A 24,416-nucleotide genomic window follows, 5' to 3' on the forward strand; every position below is an offset into this window, starting at 1 on the left:
GAGTTAGGCTGGGTTTGGGCAGGAACTGGAGCCAGGAGCTAGGAACTCAGCCTAGTTCTCCCATAAATGTTGTAGGAACTCTACTACTTGAGCCATAATCATTGCCTCCCAGTGTGTGCAATTGCAAGGAGCTGGAGTCAACAAATCAGAGTTGAGAATTGAACCCAGGTACTCTGATGTAAGACATATACTTCCTAATTTAACCTCTAGACTAAATGTCTGTTCCTTGTATACTTTAAAAGTACTGAAATCAAGGATGGCTAAGGAATTGTTCTAAGGATTTTAAACAAATATGACAACTAAATGTTGACCTGAACTGGGTACTTCTTAGAAAAAAAGTTAGTAAGGATATTATTGCAGCATAGAGAAATTTGAATATATTCTGTGTCCTATGAAATATTTCCTACCTTGACAATTATATTGTGGCTACACATCTAGCTTTCAAAAATATATACACTGAAGCTTACTGGTTAGAGAAGCAAGACATTTCCAGTGAATTCTCAAATGATACAGAATAAATTATATATGTATATTTGTGTTTAGAGAGAATGATAAAACAGGAATTAGGATGGATTGTAACATTGTTGAAAACAGAATAAGAACTATGGGAGGACCTCCTTATTGGTATTCAAAATAACTTCTGTATATTTGAAAGTATATCAAAATTAAAAGATATAAAAATAAAAATAGGGGCAGGCACTTGGCGCAGCAAAGATGCTTCTTGGTACGTCTGCATCCCTGAGTTTGAGTTCCAGATTCTGATTCCAGCTTCCTGCTAATGTGCTGGAAGATGGATCAGGCACATTCACATGGGAGACCCAGATTGAGTTACTATCTCCTTGCTTCGGCCTGGCCCACATCTGGCTCCTGTGGGCATTTTGAGACTAAACAAGCAGATGGGAGACCCCTCTCTCTCTGCCTTTCAAATAAATAATTAAATTAATTAATAAATAATGAGACAGGGACAATAAACCTAAAAATAAATGTTTTAATATTTTTATAATGCCTGTGACATCACCAGGAGCCAATGAAATTTCAAATAATAAATAGCTGCTAACAAAGGTGTGCAAAGTGCACAGTAGCAAAAAAAGCTAATGAGTGATGAGAGAAACGGAGCATTTGAGCTGCTGCCCATCTGCCTGTAACACTGATGATGCTCTGTGAAGAACTCTTACACTTCCCAGTTGTGAATGGAATCTCCTTTAAAAAAAAAAAGCATTTGCTTTTAACATGTTTATCTGATGTTTTAAAAGTTAAAATACAATTCCATACTTGATTAAATTAAAAAATAATAGAAGCCTGAAAATCCAGCTTGTAAGTGTTGTCTGACATGAGCCGGTGATTTTGATTCAATATCTGTCTTTGCACAGTGGACACATATGGTTTGTAGTCACAGACCCCCAGGGTTGAAAGGTTATCTTGTTATCCTCCCTATTCCATGCTTAAATTTCCTGTTCACCTTTATTGTCAAGCAGAATATGCTAATATTTTTTCAGAGATTTTATTTTAAAATGTAAGGATGTCTAGATTAGTGAGAATACTCTTTTTAATACATGAACACACACACAAACACACACACGCACAGAAACTCTGAAGAACTTAATAAAATCTCTTCCTTTTTAAAAGTACATCTAGCATCCCTAAGAGAAAATATGGCCTAAGGGTGGTATTTAGGTGAATTCTTTATAAAATCTCTTGTAACATTACATTGTGACTAACATGATTTTTTTGTTGTTTGGATAGTCTAGCCTGGACAGGTTTTCTCTTTGTTTTATATTAAAAATCATCTTGCAAATAATTATATTTTTGTCTAGTTTTTTTAAATCTGAAACCAATTATGTTGGATTTAAATTTAACATCATCTTTTTCATAATATTATTTTGTTATGAAGGCCAGGGTGCTTGGGATAATTGCTCTACAATATTTCAGATCTCCAGAATTTCATTGTTTGTCAGATTTAAAGTGTAAATTGTTTGGAAAATATTCAAGAGAAATTAAAAACGCATTGACTTATAAAAAAAGACTGGCTGTCAAGATTCCACTGATGTCTACTACACTGTCACTATTTGTATTACAATTCTTCCTTATGTCTCCCTTTCTTTGACTTAAACATGCCAAATGCAAATTCCCTGCTTTTAATTTTAAACTATTAAATGCAGTTAATGAATACAAGACCCTTTCCCCCTTTAACAGTATTCCTCTTCATCCTCTAATATTTTAATGAAAGACCTGCAGAATGTTAACATACAATTTAAGACTTATATATCCTTGTCAAGTACATGAGCTTATCTTTGGTATTTCTAGACTTACTATTCTCATTCCTTTTCTATAGATATTCTCTCTCTTCATTACAAATTGCCACTGTGTCTTTCTTTTACAAAGGATTTTAAAATCATCATTCACTATTAAATGTAGTTACTGGTTACTTGAAATTCTTTGTAATTCAGAGCATTATAATTTTAATGCGATTAGAATTTAATACTACAGGTTTGACCTCTACAGTCAGTCTGGTCATAGGTTAGGGAAATACTATTGGAGTCAGGTATCATCCTGTTCCTTCTAAACTTACAGAATTACTCATTTTCTCTGCCTCTGCAGAAAAGAAACAAACAAAAACAAAACCCACACACACCTCTGTTTAACCAGGAAATGTTGCATAATCAAGCTAATTAAAAATTCATTAAAACAGTTGGAAGTTAGAAATATCTAACACAGGCATTTATCAGATAATCCTTTAAAAAACATATTTTGATGTTTAAACACAGAATACATTAAAATATTTTTATTGATAGATCCAAACTTTTGGAAATACATGGATAAAACATTTGTGCTTCATTCAAATCTTCCTCCTAGTCTCTCCCCCATGGATAATTTGACATTCAATTTTTGAGTACATTTTCAATGTATTTACCTACATGAATAGTTTTACATATGTAATTATTTTCAAAATGTGAATTGGACATACTTTCCACATAGCTGTGCTACTTGTCTTCTCATATAAAAATATGTCTTAGAGATTTGTCCGTGTTTTTAAAGCTTCAGAGTGTTCTGTACTAGGGATGCACATAAATCTGTTTAACAACTTCTCTGAGGTTGCTCTTAGAATCCACCAGCTGAAGGTTGCCAGTAAGGTACTTGTAGTCAAAAAAATAGATAAATAAATAAGAAAAGTTGGCTAACTGGGCTGACTGAAGGGAATGCAGGGGATCCCTGCAGGGCATCTGTGGGTCTGAATGGGGGGATAGTCTTTAATTCTTTTGAATTCATTCTTTGTAGAGGAAGTAGCCATTTTTCAAATTTTGAATTTTTACTTATTTGAAAGGCTGAGAGAGAGATACAGAGAGAGAGAGAGAGAGAGAGAGAAAGAGAGAGAGAGAGAGCGCGCTACAATCCACTGATTTACTTCCCTAGTGCCTACAACAGCCAGGGCTGAAGTCAGGAACTGGGATTTCAGTCCAGGTCTCCCATGTGGGTGGCAGGGACCCAACTACTTGAGACATTTTCACTGCCTCAGGCTGTCTGTATTAGAAGAGAGCTGAGCCAGGAATCATCCAGGAACTACACCCAAAAACTTCAATGTGGGAAGTAGATGACTTACCTACTAGACTAAATACCCAACTCCCTTATTTTTCAAAAGTTAAAATTCAATCTTTTTTAGTTGAATCAATTTTTGTATCATTTTAAATGATTATGTATCAGTCTTTTTAAGCATATAATTTATAAATACCTATATAATTTATCTTATATTAATTATATTACTAATAATATTCTGTATTCATCTTTTAATCTTCTTGATTATTTAAAAAAAAAAAAAACAGGCAGAGTTAGACAGAGAGAGAGACAGAGAGAAAGGTCTTCTTTTTGCCGTTGGTTCACCCTCCAATGGCCGCTATGGCTGGTGCACCGTGCTCATCCGAACCCAGGAGCCAGGTGCTTTTCCTGGCCTCCCATGTGGGTGCAGGGCCCAAGTACTTGGGCCATCCTCCACTGCACTCCCGGGCCACAGCAGAGAGCTGGACAGGAAGAGAAACGACCAGGACTAGAACCCGGTGTGCCGGCACAGCAGGCGGAGGATTAGCCTAGTGAGCTGCGGCACCGGCCTTGATTAGTGTTTTATTTTGACTTTTTCACCTAAGGTGACTTGAATATTTAATGATTCAATAGGATAACATGGCTAAGCTATGTCTTCATGCTTATTGTTGAGCAAAAATATTTCCCAGAAACTTCATGCCCTTTGACATGCACATTGCATTCTTCCACTACTTCAGGAAAAAAAAAATTTCTCCTCTAACATCTTTGAAACTTTTTCTGTTCAAATTTTTCTTTTGCAAATATGTTGCAGTTCATAGATTATTTGTGAATATCTATATTTTTTCTCAAGTTTATCAGTTTTTAATGTGTTAATTGTAAGCAGTAAAAGTTGTTTTTTTTTCTTTGAATAAACGTATTAATGACTTATTGTTTTATTGTATTTTCTAAGAGTACAATTAAAATAGTGAAGGATGACATGGTGTTAATACTGCTAATTTTAGTAGGGTTACTTCTTATTTCTTTTAAGCTGTTTCCCTTCTAAATTTCTTTTTTTGTTGTTTTTATGGTGAAAAAACATATATTTAGAATTAGCCAGCTGGACTCCATTCAGATGATCCCAGTTTTGTTGGCAACGTCCAGAGCATCATAGTCAGGAGCCAGCGCACACACGCCTTCTTCTCTCCGTCAGGGCTGATCAGGGTGTTGACTTTGGCCACATCAATGTCATAGAGTTTCTTCACAGCTTGTTTGATCTGGTGCTTGTTGGCCTTGACATCCACAATGAACACCAGTGTGTTGTTGTCTTCTATCTTCTTCATGGCCGACTCCGTGGTCAGGGGGAACTTGATTATGGCATAGTGGTCAAGCTTGTTTCTCCTGGGGGTGCTCTTCTGAGGGTATTTGGGCTGCCGTCGGAGGCGTAGTGTCTTGGGCCGCCGGAAGGTGGGGGACATGCGGATCTTCTTCTTCTTGTGGCTGTGGACGCCTTTCAGCACTGCCTTCTTGGCCTTCATGGCCTTCGCTTTGGCTTCGACTTTAGGAGGGGCAGGAGCTTCCTTCTCTGCCTTTGGCGCCATCTTGGTGAAAAAGCACCCTTCTAAATTTCTTTAGGAAAGCTATCTGATCCTATTTACTTTTCCTTCATTTTAAAAGCAGAAGTTGATTTTGCCTTCTTTTCTTTATTTTTCTTCTTTAATCAGCTAATGTTAAATATTTCATTAACAGATTTCCATAGCCTTGGCAGCTCATAACAAGAGCCTAGGGTAATTACTGATGCCATAAACAAGAGTGTCAATTTGTTAAGTCAACAATAGGAGTCACTGTGCACTTACTCCTCATGTAGGATCTCTGTTCTTAATGTGCTGTACATTGAGATTTAATGCTATAACTAGTACTCAAACAGTATTTTTCACTTTATGTTTCTGTGTGGGAGCAAACTGTTGAAATCTTTACTTAATGTATGCTAAACTGATCTTCTGTATATAAAGAGAATCAAAAATGAATCTTGATGTGAATGGAAGGGGAGAGGGAGTGGGAAAGGGTAGGGTTGCGGGTGGGAGGGACGTTATGGGGGGGGAAGCCATTGTAATCCATAAGCCATACTTTGGAAATTTATATTCATTAAATAAAAGTTAAAAAAAAGCAGAAATTGATTTTGCCTTCTTTTCTTTATTTTTCTTCTTTAATCAGCTAATGTTAAATATTTCATTAACAGATTTCCTAAATTTCTGTACGTTCTGGTTCACTATATTGATAATGGTGTACTGTTCTTTAAATACACTTTTATATTTAATTTAGTAACACTTCATTTTGGCTTGCAAACATGATTAGTCTACAATTTTCTTAGTTGATTATATATATTATATATATAATACATTATATATATATATATATATATATATATAAAAGTAGCTTTGCAAATTGGATTTATGCTAGTGTCTTATAATGGGCCTGGAATCTTCCCATCTTTTGTTTCTGTCCTCAATGTAAATATGGAGGTAACGTTCAGTAAAACCCAGTTGTAATTCTGCCTTGAGAATTTCATTACAAACTAAAGACCTTTCTAGTTTCTTAGATGGTAAAGCTTCTAGTCACCTTTTTACTTTTTTCTGGAGCTGAATGTTGGTGATTCCCACCTTCTCACTTATTTTTAGTTTCTAGTCATAGATACTTGACAAATTGTGAAAAATATGCAACCATTTAGGCTTCCTCCAAAAGTCCATAAAAATCATAATCTTTATTGTTTCCTATACACTGAATATTATTATATTCTTAAATATTTGCCAATTTCAGATGAAAAAATTTACCTAGGATTTTGCTTTGCACTTCTGACTGAGGTGGGAAAAGCAAAGTGTTTTTCATATTCTCACACACTCATTCATCACACTCAATACTGAACACATGATACTTCACCTTTGGTCACAGCATATTTATGAGATTGTCCTCTTGAGAAATTTTCCAGTAAACACCAGCTTGATTATTTAGATTTTTAAAAATATTATTTATTTTCAAGGCAGAGACAAAAAGAGATGGGCCAGTTTTGTGGCTGGGGCCAGCGCTGTGGTGCCACCTGCGATGCCAGCATCCCATCTCAACTGCTGACTTGAGTCCAGGCTGCTCCACTTCCCATCTAGCTCCCTGCTAATGTGCCTGGGAAGTAACATAAGATGGCCGAAGTGCTTGAACCTCTGTCACCCTCATGGGAGACCTGCATACAGTATCTGGCTCCTTGATTCACTCTGGCCCAGACCTGGTTGCTGCAACCATTTGAGGACTAATGAATTAGTGGATGGAGAATCTCATTCTCTCTCTGTCTCTCACTCTGTGTCACTCTGCCTTTCAAAAAGTAAAATAAAAAAAGGAAGAGAGGGAGCTCCTATCTGTTGATTCACTCCCCAGATGCCTTCAATACCCTGTGATGGGCAAGGTTGAAGCCAGGAGACAGGAACTTAATCCAGGTTTCCCATAAGGTTGGCAGACACGCTGCTACTTGAATCATCATTGTTACTTTCCAGGCAAGCGTTTTCAGGACTCTGGAATTGGGAGCAGAGCCAGAATTGAAACTTAAGCACCGTGGTGCGTAATTACATGGGAACTACAAACAGCATCTTAACTGCTGCAACAAAACCTGTCATATAATTCCAAATCTGTGTACCTGGAGGTAACGTCAGATTGCACAGAGGTCGAAGGTGCTGTTCCTCAAGATTGCTCCACTTGAGAAGCCAGGTGCATATCTCAGCTTGTGACTTGCTTCTGACTGACTGGCTGTAAATCAAGGTTCCTAATATCCCTGACTCATGTTCCATTAACTTTCTAGAAGAGCTCACAGAACCCAGGGAAATATTTTATTTACATTTACCCATTTATTTTAAGGGATATTAAATGGAATGTAGCTGAGTAGATGGGAGAGATGTTTACTGCAAGGTGTGTATGGGGATGCTAAGTCTTTTGTATCACTTGTTTAGTGACAAATAAGGTATTTTAGTGTGCCTGCACTGTATAAAGGAAATCATAGACTGGGTGGCTTAAACAACAGAAATTTATTTTTCACAATTCTGGAGGCTGGCAAGTCAAAAATCAAGATGTGTCCTATTTGGTTTCTGGCAAGAACACTTTTGCGGGTTACACATAGACACCATCTCTTTTTGAAGTTACCTGGCCCCTACTCATTGCATGTGTGTGAGACAGCAAGTTTGCAAGGCCAAGGGTGCGTCTTCATACAAGAACACTAATATCATAAGGGCCCTTTGCCTCATGACCTTAATCTAAACCTAATTCCTACAGGCCCCTCTCCAAATACCTTCACATTTGAGATTAGTGCTTCAATATATGACTTTGAGGGGTGGGGATGGGAAGAGAGAATTCAGTTGATGCCATAAGATAAAAGGAAAAGTTTTTATTTTATTTTATTTTATTTTATTTAATAAATATAAATTTCCAAAGTATAACTTTTGTATTATAACGGCTTTTCCCCCCATAACCTCCCTCCCACCTGCAACCGTCCCATCTCCCACTCCCTCTCCCCCACAAAAAAAAACCTAAATGAAAGATCTCTGCGAGTGAGATCCCAGTGAAAAGAACTGGTCATCAAAGAAGGAGGTACCTTTCTCTGAAGGGAGGAGAGAACTTCCACTTTGACTATGACCTTGTCTAAATATGATCAGAGTTGGTGAATTCAAAAGGCTTCCGTAGCCTTGGCAACTCATGACAAGAGCCTAGAGTGATTATTGATGCCATAAACAAGAGTGTCAATTTGTTAAGTCAACAACAGGAGTCACTGTGCACTTACTCCTCATGTAGGATCTCTGTCCTTAATGTGCTGTACATTGAGATTTAATGCTATAACTAGTACTCAAACAGTATTTTTCACTTTGTGTTTCTATGTGGGTGCAAACTGTTGAAATCTTTACTTAATATATGCTAAACTGATCTTCTGTATATAAAGAGAATCAAAAATGAATCTTGATGTGAATGGAAGGGGGGAGGGAGAGAGAAAGGGGAGGGTTGCAGGTTGGAGGGAAGTTATGGGGGGGGGGAGCCATTGTAATCCATAAGCTGTGCTTTGGAAATTTATATTCATTAAATAAAAGTTAAAAAAAACATAGTGAATGGCAATAGAAACTTTCAGTACTGTTTAAATGCATTTTAAAAAATCAGATATTATTTAAAAATCTTCAAAATATCTGTGGGCCTCAGCACAGGAATTCCATTTTTATAGGTTTATCCAAGTATTGAAGCTACTTTATCCATAAGGAAATATACTGATTCATTATCTACTGCACCAAAGTACTGGAAACAACTTGATTCTCCAGTAATCAGAAATAATTAAATAAGTTATAACACATATATTCAATGAGAAACTATTCAACTCTTTAAAATGTCATTGAGAAAAGAATATAACACATGGAGCAATTTATACTTATATTACATTTTTCAATTAAAATATAAGAAGAATCTAATCTATGTTGAGAGCAATCTAGGAAAAGTGACTTAGAAATTATAATTTGATGTGGCCAGAACTGTGGTGCAGTGGGTTAAAGCCCTGACCTGAAGCACCAACATCCCATATGGGCACCGGTTCTAGTCCCGGCTGCTCCTCTTCTGATCCAGCTCTCTGTTGTGGCCTTGGAAAGCAGTGGATGATGGCCCAAGTGCATGGGCCCCTGCACCCATGTGGGAGATCCAGAAGAAGCTCCTGGCTCCTGGTTTTGGATTGGCTCAGCTCCAGCCATTGCAGCCATCTGGGGAGTGAACCAGCGCATGGAAGACCTCTCTCTCTGTCTCTACCTCTCTCTGTAACTCTTTCAAATAAATAAAATAAATTTAAAAAAATTATAATTTGACATTTTTATGACATTTTTCTAACTATTTTAAATATGTGAGCTCATTTACACCTCATAACAGTCCCAGGGAATAAGTATCATTATTATTAATTCCATTTTACAAGTAAGGATATAATATACAGAGATGTTAAGTAATTTGAAAAGCATCAGTGAATGAAGAAATATTCAAATACTGGCTACCTAAAACAAGAGATAACATTCAGGCACACCTATAGTTATGTGTCCAGGATAGCATTTTTCACCTTTTAAAAATTTTCTTCTACATTGTATATTTTATATGTATAACTTACATTATTCTTTACTGAATATCAGCATCCTTTTTTTTTAAAGTGAAACTAAATAAAACAGGACCTTGAGACATTAAGGTAAATAATGCTATTTCCTTTGAACTTGAACTCCCTTGAGTTCTGCCTTGTGGAGAATCTCTTGGTACCCTGGTATCTGATTAGTTAGAAATGAGGCCCAACATTGATGTTGAATTCTTCTGCTTGGCAGACAGCATACAAGAGTATCATTTAATTGCAATACCAGGAGGCTAACAGAAAAAGATGAGATCACACTGAAGCCATTAGTCTCAAGGAATAGGTGGAAATCAGCCAAGTGAAAAGGAAGCAGGTGTCTAAGTTAGACAGGAAGAGACACAATTAGTAGCTCCCTGGATTTGTACAGGAGCCTCCTGAGGCTCATGCAACCACTTCCCAGCAGGTGTGCAGTCTGATACTTCACACAGCAAGCTGAGCCAAGGGACTTCAGGGTAGCAGTCACTTAGCTGGAAACAGGGTTGCTGCTCCAGGGAGGAGTGGTATATGTGGCAATGGCCTTGCAAATCCCTGAAGAGTGCTGCTCCATTTCCCTGGGCCACAGTCTCTGCAAGGTATGTTGTAAACACACCTTGGAAATGCATCCGTTCTACTGTCATTTCCATCTTGGCATAGCACTTCAGCAGCTTGTTTCAAGTCACATCAAGTTCAAAATGCTCATACTGAAGTACAACCTCAGGTCACAATATTCTATAACCTGTGTAAGTGGCTGAAATCACAAATGTGATCACTTCCTTACATAAGTCACTTCTTAAATTGTGTAATGTGCTTTGCCATTATGCAGTCAAAATCAACAACATAAAGCTAAGGCACTTTCATTTGCAAGATGAACTGAGCTAACAATCTCATCGTTTAAAGTGCTGAATCAAGTGAGATATCGAGACATCTAACTTTCAAGTTTTATTCACATGTTTTAGATGCACTCTTAACTCCATTCTCTATTCCGCTCAGTATAAGTATTGTCAAGGAGAAAGAATACCTGAACATAAGTGTTAAAAATAAAAGCATAAAGTTTAGTTTACATGTGCAACGCCTAGGTTAAGGGATATCACAAGTATTATCCTGTCAGAAATATTCTGCTTGGAAATGATTGCCATATTACGTCCTTTAGGTAACAAGTTCCCTTCAGCAGACTGTTCTTTACACTGTAAGGTGCATGCATTGTCAAACATTTTTATCTGTTTTTTTTTCTAGGTAACAGTTTAAAACAATCAAATCTGATTGTACCTTTTTCTTAAACTAAATAAATGACTAACCAAATGTTATAGGGTAAATATTCAGATTCTTCATTTGACCATCACAATGTCAAACAATATGCGTCTCCAAATTCATCCATTAGATGAGTACATTGGAAGACGTGGAGCAAGTATAGATTACAGATAGCTATAGCTATATAGATAGATATGGATATTAGAGATAGATAAATAGATACATGGATAATAGATATTGACATCTCCAAGGGCAAGTGCTTTATGTTATATATGCTCAAGCAGATTTTAAGGTTGCAAATCCATTTTGAGTGACTTTCTGCTCTAGAAAGTAGTTATAATCTGACAATATTTGTTCACAGTAATGCCCAACACAAACATATATAGAGCTTCAGTGTTTTAAATGATATTAGTACCAAATCATCATGAAGACAACTGCTACATAATCCCTCTGTTGTCTGCATACACTGTATGTCAACACAGGGGACACCTGCCTGAATTTTCAATGTGTGTCAATTATGGATTTGAACAAACTAGGCAGCTTTAGAAAGTTTCAATGTTTATAAAGATAGAAATTTTACCTAAGCCTGCAGTCAAAGGGAATACTGCTACATATATTTAGAATATTAACACTATGTCCTTCCTAATGATGTTTTCTGATCAATATTTACCATGATATGCTAACACTGTCTGCAGTTGGAGAGGAGGACATGAAAACAGTTTAATACTAGGCCCACAATTTCTGGTAACATTCATGACCCCTGGATAAGTCATTTAACTCTTTTGCAGTCAATTTCCTAGTGTCTAAACTATCTTACATCTGTCAAAACCCATAAGCCCATGAACTGCCTTTCTATTATTCATCCAGTAAAATAATTTTTAAACTTCATTACTATTCAAGAAATGGGGATGTCCAGCATTGCATAAACTTATTTCACAGAGATTGCATTGCAGATGGCAAGAGATACAAAATGCATGGAACTATTGTAGATTATGATTTGCATTATCACAGGAAAGATAAGAAATAGTTCTCTGGAATTTCAAAGAGACAGGTATTGCTTCTGACAGTCAACAAATAATAAAAATGTAGAAGATGATAGACAATATGTTCAGACCTTGAGTTTCATGGATCAAAAAACAGACCTGTTCTAATATTTGTGAGATCCAAAGCAAATATATAAATGGAGGTCTACATGTCATGTGTCTGATCATGAATTAGACTAATAAACTACTATATAAAGTATTCTGTTGGGCTATCATGATGAATATAACTTCATCATGACCTGGAAGATCAGATTCAAATTGAGAATTATGACTCCTAGACATCCAGGCCCCTGACTTCTGGCCCCTACTGCTCTATCCTCTCCCTTTGTTTTCACCTCCTTCTCTTCACCATGGGCCATGGGGCTTCCCGTACATCCAAGTGGACACTCCATCCTGAGTGCCCAAGTTTCTTTGATGAAAGCAGAAGCTAACTTTGCAGTCCCAAGGAGGATTTTAATAAATGGCATTTAAAACCTTCAAGCAGAATTATTAAAATTTCTAGTAGAAAGATATTTCCAAGTTTGGTTGCGTATATCAAATTGCTCAGTTTGGCTACAGTTTCAAAAAAAGAGAAACATGTTAACCCCACCCCCATAAAAATAAGCCTAGATAATGATGTCACATGCTAGAAAGTTGGAATTTTATTTGGTAGGCAAAGAGAGATTTGAAGGTTATTGAGCAGGGGTGACATAATCAAAGCTGTACTTTAGGAAGATTAATTTGGCAGCTGAATATGGAATGAGTAGATTAGAAGAGAGACTGGAGGCAGGAAGAAGAGTTATAGCAGTAGTTTAGGTAAGCAGTAATAAGACTGTTAACTAGGGCTGGGGTAATGTACGGAGGAAAGGGTGGTGTAAGGCAGTAGAGAGAAATAACTGAAAGCCCCTGAAGAATCACTGCTAATGGGGGAAGATGGGATGAATAAATCAAAGAGCACTCAAAGGTCTTGAAGCTTCTGTGACTGCAAAAGAATTCTCGAACACACCAGTAAGAAGTCAGGGGGAGGAGCCAAACTGTGAGGTGAAAATTGTGGAAGGCATTGGCATGCCTTGCTTTAGCCACATTAGCAAACCTCCATCTGGGTAAAAATGCCATTGAGGACTTAAAAATTCAAATCTGTTGGCTGACACCACGGCTCACTAGGCTAATCCTCCGCCTGCGGTGTCAGCACACCGGGTTCTAGTCCCAAGCAGGTCGCCGGATTCTGTCCCAGTTGCTCCTCTTCCAGTCCAGCTCTCTGCTGTGGCCCGGGAGTGCAGTGGAGGATGGCCCAGGTCTTTGGGCCCTGCACCTGCATGGGAGACCAGGAGAAGCACTTGGCTCCTGGATTCAGATTGGCGCCGCGTACCGGCCGCAGTGTGCCGGCCGTAGCAGCCACTTGGGCGTGAACCAACAGAAAAAGGAAGACCTCTCTCTCTCTCTCTCTCTCTCTCACTGTCTATCTCTACCTGTCAAAAAAAAAAAAAAATTCAAATCTGTGACATAGGAGAACCATCAGGAAATCATACAAAGAATTACTCCTGAGTCCAACCTTGTTTTAAATCTGTTGTATAAACCATCTTCCTGCAGTCACGTTGTCCAAAGACCTTTAAAATTTTTCTCTGGTTCATAGATTAGTGTCTTGGTTTGTCCAGTTGCTAAAAATATGTATGTGTTCTGAAAACATAGTTATTTACAGACTTTGGGCCAGTCAATTCACTCTGGCAAGATCTACCTTATAATCTACAACACAGTAGCCTGCTTTGTCAGGATTTCGTGATAACAGTCCAATTTTCTTCCTGGCATAAATCATTTCCCAGTATCACAGTGTTTAAATTCTGGAAATTTTGACTTTGTCCAGATTTAGTCTGTGTGCGGTTGTCCAACTTAATGCTTACAAACAGTGAGTCAGTCTTTCGGGTGACATATTCCTCAAATCTACTGCGATGTGCCAAAAGTTCTTGCAGCTCAGGGGTGAAATATCTATTGGTTGATTCTAAAAGGCTTTACTTGTGTTCTCATTCATATTTGTCAGTAGTCTGTATGCAAACACACACCCCCAACACACACCCCCAAAACACACACACATACACACACACACAGGGCTCATGATCTCAAGCAATGGTAAAGATGACTTAATTAAGTTAATGCTTTTCCCTCTGTGTCTGTTCACTAACATTACCTGGAAATTCCTCTTCAGTTGTCCTTGATTCACCCAGTTTTTCAGATATTGATGGAAAATCCAGAACAGTTGTTATTCACGCCAGTGTGGGAAAAGAAGCCTTATTATGGCGAGGAAAGCTGAGTCTTTTGGCAAACAAAAGCAGGACTCAGCAACCATGCTAGCTGCCTTCTGGAAGGGACTAAGGTAGTGTGCAGTTGTTTTAGATGGTTACACTCAAATCCCTTCACTTGCCTTACCTTTAGAAAAAAGCCAGATACCATAGCCTTTTTCTCTATCAATGGCTCAGCTTCAGAACTGATAGATACATCTGTATTTAAATGCTACTTTTTAATTTTTTAAATTTATTTTAGTTATTTGAGAGGCAGAGAGACAGAAAAAGATTTTCCATCCAAAAGTTAACTTCCCAAATGTCCACAACTGCTAGGATTGGGCCAGCCTGAAGCAGGGAGGCTGAGACTCGATTTCTGCTTCCATTGTGCCTGTCAGGGTTCCAAGCACTCTATCATCACCAGGGTGAACATTAGCAGGGAATCAAAAACAGAGCCAAACTCATACCCAGACATTCCAATATGGAATGTTTGCCCCTCCAAGCAAGGTTTTAATCACAAGGTAAATGCTTGTCCCTAAATATTTCTTTGTAGAGCTCCCCTTTATCATATATCTTCAACCCCGGCAGAATGGAGAATGTATGGTTAATAATGATGGTTGTCCCCTAAATATGACAGAGTATAAGGGAACTGTGGGTGTAGGAAAGGGAAATATTAAAGATTAGTGTTGGCTCTCAGATAACAAAAGTATCAAGTAGGAAGGAAACCCACAAAACACTAATGAAAGAATAGTTCATAAAACACAATATACAGTAGAGAAATAACTAAATATATAAATTATATCTACTTCATGACATTTAGTGGCTTTTAGGTCAGTCAATTGCCTACACCCTCTTGAAGCTTACCAAGTTCTGAAAAGGAGCAGCTATTGGATGCTCAGCTTCTTCACTCTTACTGGAATAAATGCTTTGTTCATCAGAACATTGTGCTACTTCTTATAGAGCTTACAAATTTCCCTTGATCTTTTCTTTACCTTTTTAATCAATTCCCAATCTGTCTTACTTCTTATCTGCTCTTTACCTAGTGAAGTCCCCACAGACAGACTCTAGTTGCTTGCTAACTTCCTAACTCTTCAGGATGACCTTGACCTTGCGCCTTAAATATACAAATCTATAATTCAAGAGTGACTTTGAATTGGCAAGCAGTTGTCAAAGAGACAAACACAGATGTTCCCAAATGTTTAATTCCCTTGAACATGTAAAAGAATGTTAAAACTAAATTTCTAAAAGACTAGGAAGAAGAGAAATATTAAAAAAAAAAAAAAAGAACAAAGGAAAACACCATAGGGAAGACATCATGGGCAGCATAAGAGAATCCATTCAATCTGTGTGTAGACCATAGGATACAACTCATAAGCAGTATTAGTGATTCTGGAGATCGCCTGGTTTCAATATTTTCAAAAAGAAGTAAGGAATCTTTTTAATCTTTCTCTTCTCTGCTCACTATATGATCTTCATTTTCTGAAAATTTTCCATGCCAAATTACACTGAGCAATATTTGTTTCCTATTTTTACTAATAGAAGAGATGATAATTAAACATTGGATCAATAATTGCTACAGTTAAATTTACCATTTTAATTAGATTGCTAAATGTTTTTTGAAAATTCTATGAGAATTCTCACCAGTACCCTTGAATTTCCTAATAGACTGATGTTCTCACATTTGGAAGCATTGCTTTAAAAATTATGCAGGTAAAATAAGCTAAAATGCTGAGTTGAAATAGGTCACTAAATCCAGAGTTTCATCAGATGGGGACTGTGTTTGGGACTAGAACCAAAGGGAAGGTGATCCCAGGCAACAGACACATCTTAGTGAATGAAAGAAACTAGGTGAATGAGAGCAGTCCTGAGACAGATATCAGAGTCACAGGCAAAGGGGGAAACAAGGCCACGTAGTCAAGCCACGGAACAATCCTCACCGAAGCTGAAACCGTACTAAGAGGGCTATGGCTGGTTATGTGCACTAGTCAAGCAACCTCCCCACGAGGGAGTGGGTAGAGATCAGGTTACAACAAATGCAAGTGTGGAAAAAGTGCATCTAAACACAATTTGGAACAATTCAGGACCTCCAGGATATGCTGTGATTAGGGGAGATAAGTCATTCTGTTCTTGAGGAATGATTCCTAAGAAGATTCTCACAAAAGCTGTTAAAAGCCAAAAAGAGTAATAAAGAGTAACATCCTCAAGCATTATAAATTAAAAATAAAATAAATTAAAAGAAACACAGGTTTAGCTCCACTAAACACAGATATACAATAGTCCTCGGGCATAGCACAGCAAGATTTCCCATTAATTCAAATGGGACAAAATGAGAAAGAAAATTCACATCAGAAGGCTCATGAAATAAAAATGTCAGTCCTAGCAGTCAACACAAGTTTACAGTCAGGGCTCAAAGCCTCCCGTGCCTGTCTCAATGGGATGTCACCTTAATGCCCTCTGCTCAATGCCCTATTGTGTCTGAGTTTTTCAAGTTTGATCTTTCACTGTGAAGCTCCTCTTCATGATTTCACTAAGGCAGAATGCAGTGTCCTTTTGAAGTAATTGTTGCTTGGTGAATATTTTAAAGCTAAATCTGTGTTATATAGGATGTATAAGCTGGGCATTTGTACCAGTTTAAAGAAAGGCGTTAGCAATCACATCACATCTATAAGCACTATTAATGTCAATGGAAAGTCCCTAAGCCTGATGATCTTCATACATCTGTTAAAACTGCTGGAGCAGAATAGACAATAAAGAAAGAAGGCAACCAAAGTATGGAAAACCAGCATGTTGCCAACAGGCTAAACAGACATAGAATTCTTTGCTTTTGAACTTACATGTCAATGATCTATAGGATAATCCATTAAAAACATCAATATCAGGGTCAATGCTGTGGCATAGTGAGTTAAGCCACCAGCTGTAGCACCGGCGTCCCATATGGGCACCTGTCCCAGCTACTCTGCTTCCGATCTAACTTGGGCCATCCTCTGTTGCTTTCTCAGATGCATTAGCAGGGAGCGGGACCAGAAGTGGAGTACCGGGACTCAAACTGGGGCCCAAAGGGATGCCAGTGCTGCAGGCAGCAGCTTTATCCACTACACCACAGCACTAGCCCTTGAAATTAGTATCTAGGCCGGCGCCATGGCTCACTAGGCTAATCCTCTGCCTGCGGCGCCGGCACACCGGGTTCTAGTCCCGGTTAGGGCACCAGATTCTGTCCGGGTTGTTTCTCTTCCAGTCCAGCTCTCTGCTGTGGCCCAGGAAGGCAGTGGAGGATGGCCCAAGTCCTTGGGATCCTTCTCTCCCTTTTTTATTCTATCAGCTGGTATTTGCAGACACTAGTCTTGTTTATGTGCCATTCACTATGTATTATCTTACAAATTTATATGAGACCTAAATAACATTATAATATTATCATTTTATTGCTTTCATTGTTAGAAAGTAGAGAAAATTTCTTTTTAAATATCTACCTGTGTGTCCCAAGAAGGGAAACTGATGAGAATGCAATAAGTGACACACCTAATTAAAACTGAAACACATTATTAAGTTTCAGTACTGAGCATCACTTTTACTATAATGTGGCTGAAAATCTTACAGTATCTCCTGCCCTATTTATTTTTATACATTAACTTAACATAACGGTTTTCTGATACTGTCTTAAAGACCTGCCATTGTACATTCTGAAATTATTTCATGGCTTTCCTTATTTTGAAGTCTGCTTATAGTACTTTTCCCATGCAATTTTATTGCAGATTTTCCCCCTAATCACTCAAAAATATTTCCTTTTTGTTGCTTTATTAATTTTGTAAAAAATGTTGAGTTTTTAGCAAGTTCAATATATTTCATAGCTACAATTCTATGAATATAATGATATTCTATTTCTCCCTTCTCCTATCCCTCCCCTTCTCTCCCTCTTATCATCCCTCCCTCTCCCTCTCCTTCTTCTCTCCTTCACATTTGTGAGGACATATCTTTAATTTACATCACAGTCAAATAAAAAGCAAAAAGGCCTAGTTTAGTGGAAATATAGGCAAAGGCTATAAACAATAAGTAAAAGGAAAAATGACGGCTGGTGCCGCGGCTCAATAGGCTAATCCTCCGCCTGCGGTGTCAGCACACCAGGTTCTAGTCCCGGTCTGGGTGCTAGATTCTGTCCCAGTTGCTCCTCTTCCAGGCCAGCTCTCTGCTGTGGCCCGGGAGTGCAGTGGAGGATGGCCCAAGTGCTTGGGCCCTGCACCCGCATGGGAGACCAGGAGAAGCACCTGGCTCCTGGCTTCAGATCAGTGCAATGCGCCGGCCGCAGTGCGCCAGTCACGGCGGCCGTTGGAGGGTGAACCAATTGCAAAGGAAGACCCTTTCTCTCTGTCTCTTTCTGTCACAGTCCACTCTGCCTGTCAAAAAAAAAAAAAAAAAAAAAAAAAAAAAAAAAAAAAAGGAAAAATCACTATTTCACCAATATACAGTAAATTTCAAAGTAATCACAGATCATTAAAACTATAGTAGTATATCATTCTTGTTGGTTGCTACGTTCTTGGGACATGAAGATGAGTGAGAAATGGTCCTTATCCTCAAAGAACTCTGACACCAGAGAGAAAGAGAGACACGCAGATGTAAGAGGGAAAGGATCAGTAGAAAACTTTCTATATTAGGTGATCTGAGAGTTGAGAGATAAGAAATTATCCAGTTAAAGAGGGTGTGATGGAAGGCATTCAACAAAAAGGAGTTGTGTCCTCTTTGAAAAGTTGCCTTTGCTGAAAAGTTTTTTTTCTATTTCCTTCTAGTAAATTCTATTTAAAGATTAAATTATATGCTAATTTTGCCAAAATTGTGTTAGCACAGTGTTAAGAAGAACTCTGGGACTTTGTGGGAGCTGTGTAATAAACAGATGTTTTTATTCTTAATCTCCCCCATTGACAACGTTGACAAGGTTGGTTTCCTAAAGTGAAATCAGGGTAAGAAGGTGGCTATTAACAATGCTTTCCTGAATTGACATTTCATCTGGACTTGGAATCTCCCAACCTTCATCAAGCCCATTGTTCCTTTCTGTCTCCACCTCCCCAGAGCTCACTTGCATTTTAAAGGGAGGCATGATGCAAATACAAATACACAATCTGCATCTTGGATTTAGAACTGGGTTCTAATTCTCTAACATTCCCTAGCCTTATAATCTAGTTTAAGTGACAAATTAGTCTTGCTCTTCAGTATAATCTAAGAATGACAGTTTAAGCAAATAAAAATACAGGATACTTAAACTTGGGTTTCATATTTTAAAACAATGAATAATTTTTACTATATGTCCTGATATATTTAGAATATACTTAAACTGAATAAATTAATTAAACTGGATAGAGACCCTGAAATTCAAATTGAAATGGATGTCCTATATTACACTGGCAAATCTATCCTAATTCTTACAGCACAAGTCACTTAAACTTACTGCTGCATGACTCCTCACTTTGGATTCCATCTTGCAAGAGCTAAATCTTCCTTAGAGGAGAGCTGCTCACCTGTGGAAAGCAACACTGCATCTGTCTAAGTAGCAACAGGAAGAGGGGAGAGAACATTGACAATGAATAGAGGAAAATATTCCTTGAGAAAGGAAAAGCTCCACTGCTTCATGCATTTAACAGAAACACCGCCTTTCTACAACTTGTGCTTTTGAATAACATGGGCGAGCTGAAACTGGGCACTATAGTAGCATCATCAGATAGTAACATTTTCCAAGATTATTTATCTTGTTAGAACTGCAAAATAAGCCCAAACCAATGTAGAGGTGAAATGCAAGGATAGCTCCCTAGATCGCTTCCTTAGTAAAAACGTGAAAAGTGACAGCTTTCAATACTCCCCAAAGTAGTTCTGCTCTGCTAAAGTGTGACTTCTGGGAGTTACATGACTTAAGATGCAGGCAGGCAGCATGTGCAAGGCCCCTGATACATTCATCTTGACCTCTTGCAGTGTGTAATTGTTGAGAGAAGTGGGAATCATAGCTATAAAGAGTCTTTGCTCATGACGATTTCCACAGTGGCCTAAATCATAGGGGTGGAACTGTGCACCGAAGAGGAAGGGAACAAAGTCAGACAAGAATCAAAGTATGGCATTATGTACCTGGTCAGTGGGTGGGGCTAGATGGCAGGGGAGTCTTTGCTTGCACTTGACCTAACTTAAAGGGACAAATGGCTTTAAGTTTCTGAAGATGCTTAAGCACAAAAAGAAGAAAGCCTGTATTCACCTATCACCCTAAGTAAAGGTTTACCAGATGAAACCACAGGTGTTTTACTCAAAAGAATATGAGGGGAAGACTTGACTCAGTTTAATATTTCATTTGTTCCTCAGAAAAGTCTAGTCATGGACATTCCCAGGCCTTTATAGATTTTATACAATACCCAGTGTTTAAAAGAAGCTTTGCCATTCCTTATTTCTATTTCTAAATATACTTAAGCCTAACAGTTTTAAATATACTATACAGTTTACACTATGTCTCAAAAATATTTTATAAATATTTGAACATTTTTATCAACCAAAAATGTTTGAGCATTTATTTATTGAAGTTCAACATTTTCATGTTCTGCACATTTTTTGCAAAGAATTCCTCCAGCATTCAAAGATTCAAAAGGCTATGCAGTATAATGCTTTCTGAATTGTAAAAAAGGAAACAACATTTAAAGCTCAAAATATAGAATCATAATATAAAACATTTGCAATACATATTGATGCCAATTAAACAGGTCTAAATAATTAGTATAAGTATGATAACTTTTATCAATATTTAAAAATGATATTTTGTCACTTGCTTTTAGTAATGTAGATAGGAAGTGGGGAAAAGCTCAGAAAGAAATATAAGGGCAGAGAGTCTAAAGAGGAATCTCAATTTTGATATTGACAATTAAGATGTGTAAGGAGAAGTATTTTTTATTTTAAATTGTATATCTTTAAAATCCCTGAAATTTTAATAAAAATGTATCATGTAGAAAACAAAAGAATAAATGAAATAGATAAAATTGTTTCATTGAACATTTATTTTCTTATGGTAGGTCAAAAAATCTCTGTACACTTCTCAATATTAAAACTCAATAACCAAGGGCAGTATCATGGCATAGTAGGCAAAACCACCGCATGCAATGCCAGCATCCCATATGAGCACAGGTTCAAGTCTTAGATGCTCCAATTCTGATCCAACTCCCTTCTAATGCACCAGGGAAAGCAGCGAAAGATGGACCGGGGTAAAGCTGTAGCTCCTGAATTCAACCTGGCTCAGCTGTGGTCATTGCAGTCATCTGGGTAAGGAACTAGCAGATGGAAGATCTCTCTCTCTCTCTCTCTCTCTCTCTCTCTCTCTCTCTCTGTGTGTGTGTGTGTGTGTCCTTCTCAGTAACTCTGACTTTCAAATATTCAAATAAATAAATCTTAAAAAAAAAACTCTAGTCTATATTCTCTACAGTTCAAATGCTAAACTAAAACTTAAAAATCAGTTAGAAATTTAAAGAACTTCTGATTTACTATTTAGTAAGCATGGATATCAAAACTAGTGTTAAAACCCTTGACATTTCTTTGGTATATGTTATATCCTTTAAAGCCACTGTCAAAACTTTATAGAGTTAATAATGGTGGTCAGATATAGGATATATGTGAAAAAAATCAATCTCTATTCAAACCAATGGTTGTCACTAAGCAACATAATGGGAAGCATTGTTTATACTCAGTAGCAACTGAAAAACCTCTCATATATTATTTAAAAATAACCTTCAGAAGAAAATGGGTAAGATCTATAGAGAGAACTTGATAAAACTTTACTGAGAGAGATAAAATATTTAGGCAAATGAAGAGCTATACCATGTTTCTGAATGCAGAACCTGAATAATGTAAAAATAACTCTTCTTCCCAAATTAATGTGTAGGCTTACAATGGGACAAAATGCTCTTAGAAAACTCAATTTCTATGCATCCCTCCCTATTTATATAATTTTGATTCCACATGCTTCTACTATCAAAGGAAATTATTAAGATTTTCTATAAATGTATCTTCAACAATATTATTGAATTGTTGAGTGATAATTGCTTATTTATAACTGGGGATATGATGTATTAGATTAAAATCTGTGAGTGTGTGCTTACTTATGTGTGTGGGGTAGACAAAAACTCTTGAAGTTCTCTTTTGGTCAAAAATGAAATAGAATGGATTTCTGTTGAGGGATGATATGTTCAGATGATAACTCTATTTGTCACTTGCCCACATTGCTGAAAATCTTGCCAAACATTTAGCACTTTTAATTTTAAATAGCCTTTTAAAGAAATCTTGGAGTTTCTTTACCAAGGTGGTTGTAGGGATTATTGGGAAGGCCGTATCTCTGTCCTTGTGTACCACTGACGACTTCACATTCACTTCAAGGCCTGTCCAAAGGAGACAGTTGTGCAGCCCAGGATCTTGCCTCTTCAGAGTGCTTGCCCCAACACCTGATGTTTTCCACCGATCATTGCATATACAAGAAATGAAAGGATTGCCAACAGGTTTTGAGAATACATTTGGTGTGATCCAATGAATTACTGAAATTCATATTCTACATGAAATTTACTTTGTGGACAGCTGAAGGTTCTTTGTACCAATTAGGTTCAGCTGAAACTAAAATGGAATGAGGACACCACTGATCTGCCAGTCTGGAGACACTTGCCACACATACTAAGATTTCATAAAAAGTAAAAATTAACAGCTGTTTGAGCCTCAAATTTAAAGTCACCAAGACATATACCTTCTACTTTGGCAACTCAGTTAACCATGGAAGTGCCAGTGAAGAGGGAAATACAATGTATGGAGGACCATAGACTTACTTCTTGATGTTCCTGCCTTTACCTGCTACCCCCTTGAGTGTGAGTGTGACCTACAACCCTTTAAGTTACACTGACAACAAGCCAGGTTAACAAGATAAAAACGATTAGAAATGTGTTAACACGTGCATTGTGCATGCACATGGGATTAGTTACAGATGAGTAACTCAAAGCATGATTAGAATTTGGGGTTGATATATTTAATGAACTACGGGAATGTTATGGAGAAAAAAAAAGGACACTTAGGGAAAAGAAAAGAAATGGGCCTTTGGGACTATAGATGGGAGATATGATAGTTTGTAATAATGTCTGTTTTGGTGGGGTGTTGACCTCTTCTTGTCTCTGACAAGATTGTAATTGCTTCTGCGGAAGGGATTTATGATAATTGAGTTCTTTTGGAAGGCTCTGTTTTTAAACAGATAAGGTATTTCAGGAACTCAAATTCCTTCAGTTCAAAATAATTCTTATGCCACACTGGCATAGTTTGGAGTCATAAATCCTATTCTGACCAACTTCCCTTCTAACCAATAGAATACAACAGGAGTTACAGACATGATTGGGAAATATTATACGAGACTCGCCTTGCAACTTCTTGCTCTTACTAACTTCTGGCCTTGAAGAAGCAAGTGACATGTGACCGGTCCATGAATGGAACCATTTGGCAAGGAATTAAAGAGGACGTTTTGTGGCTAAAGGCAGGCTCTGGCTCACAGTTAGCAGGACATTGAAGGCCTCTCTTCTATAGCAGCAAGGGCATGAATTCTGCCAGCAGCTTAAAAGAAGCATCAATGTCTTGTCTTTCTCACCAGAGTTTCCAGATGAGCGTGCAGCTTGCTGACACCATGATGACAATCTTGTGAGACTCACAGCCGAGGACTCAAACTATGTGAGTACTCCAGGTGCCATAGAAACTCTTAAATAATACATGTATGTCATTTTTACCCAGTTAAGTTTTGCTAATTTCTTACACAACATGGAAAACCAATACAATCAGATTAATTAATTATTTAAATATCTTCATTGAAGCTTGAGCAAGGTTAAGTAAATGAGCTATGCTTATTTAAAAAAAACAGCAATTATCAAATAAACTGTGACACAACTAAGTAAACATTCAAAAGCATGTACACAAGATTACAATTGGAAATACTATATTGGTAAGTTAGTAAAACTTCATGGAATCAAAAGTAACTATAAGAACATTCATTCAAGGGCTATTACTCTTCTGATCCTGCTCCCTGCAATAATGGCAGAGGAAAATGGCCTAAGTACTTGGCTCCTTGACACCCATATAGGAGATCTGAATGAAGCTCCTAGCTCCTGAATTTGGCCTGGCCAGCCCAGGTCATTCAAACCTTCTAGGGAATGAACCAGAGTATGGAAGAACTGTCTCTGTCTGTAACTC

General features: G+C 37.6%; 1 pseudogene; it reads right to left on the reverse strand.

The window, feature by feature from the left end:
* Nucleotides 1-4,638: 4,638 nt before the first annotated feature.
* On the reverse strand, nt 4,639-5,131 carry LOC149124566 (large ribosomal subunit protein uL23 pseudogene; annotated as a pseudogene).
* Nucleotides 5,132-24,416: the final 19,285 nt, after the last annotated feature.

This window comes from Oryctolagus cuniculus, chromosome 9, assembly GCF_051225735.1.
Source record: "Oryctolagus cuniculus isolate XC-2025 breed Fujian yellow rabbit chromosome 9, ASM5122573v1, whole genome shotgun sequence".
Classification (NCBI taxonomy): Eukaryota; Metazoa; Chordata; class Mammalia; order Lagomorpha; family Leporidae; genus Oryctolagus; species Oryctolagus cuniculus.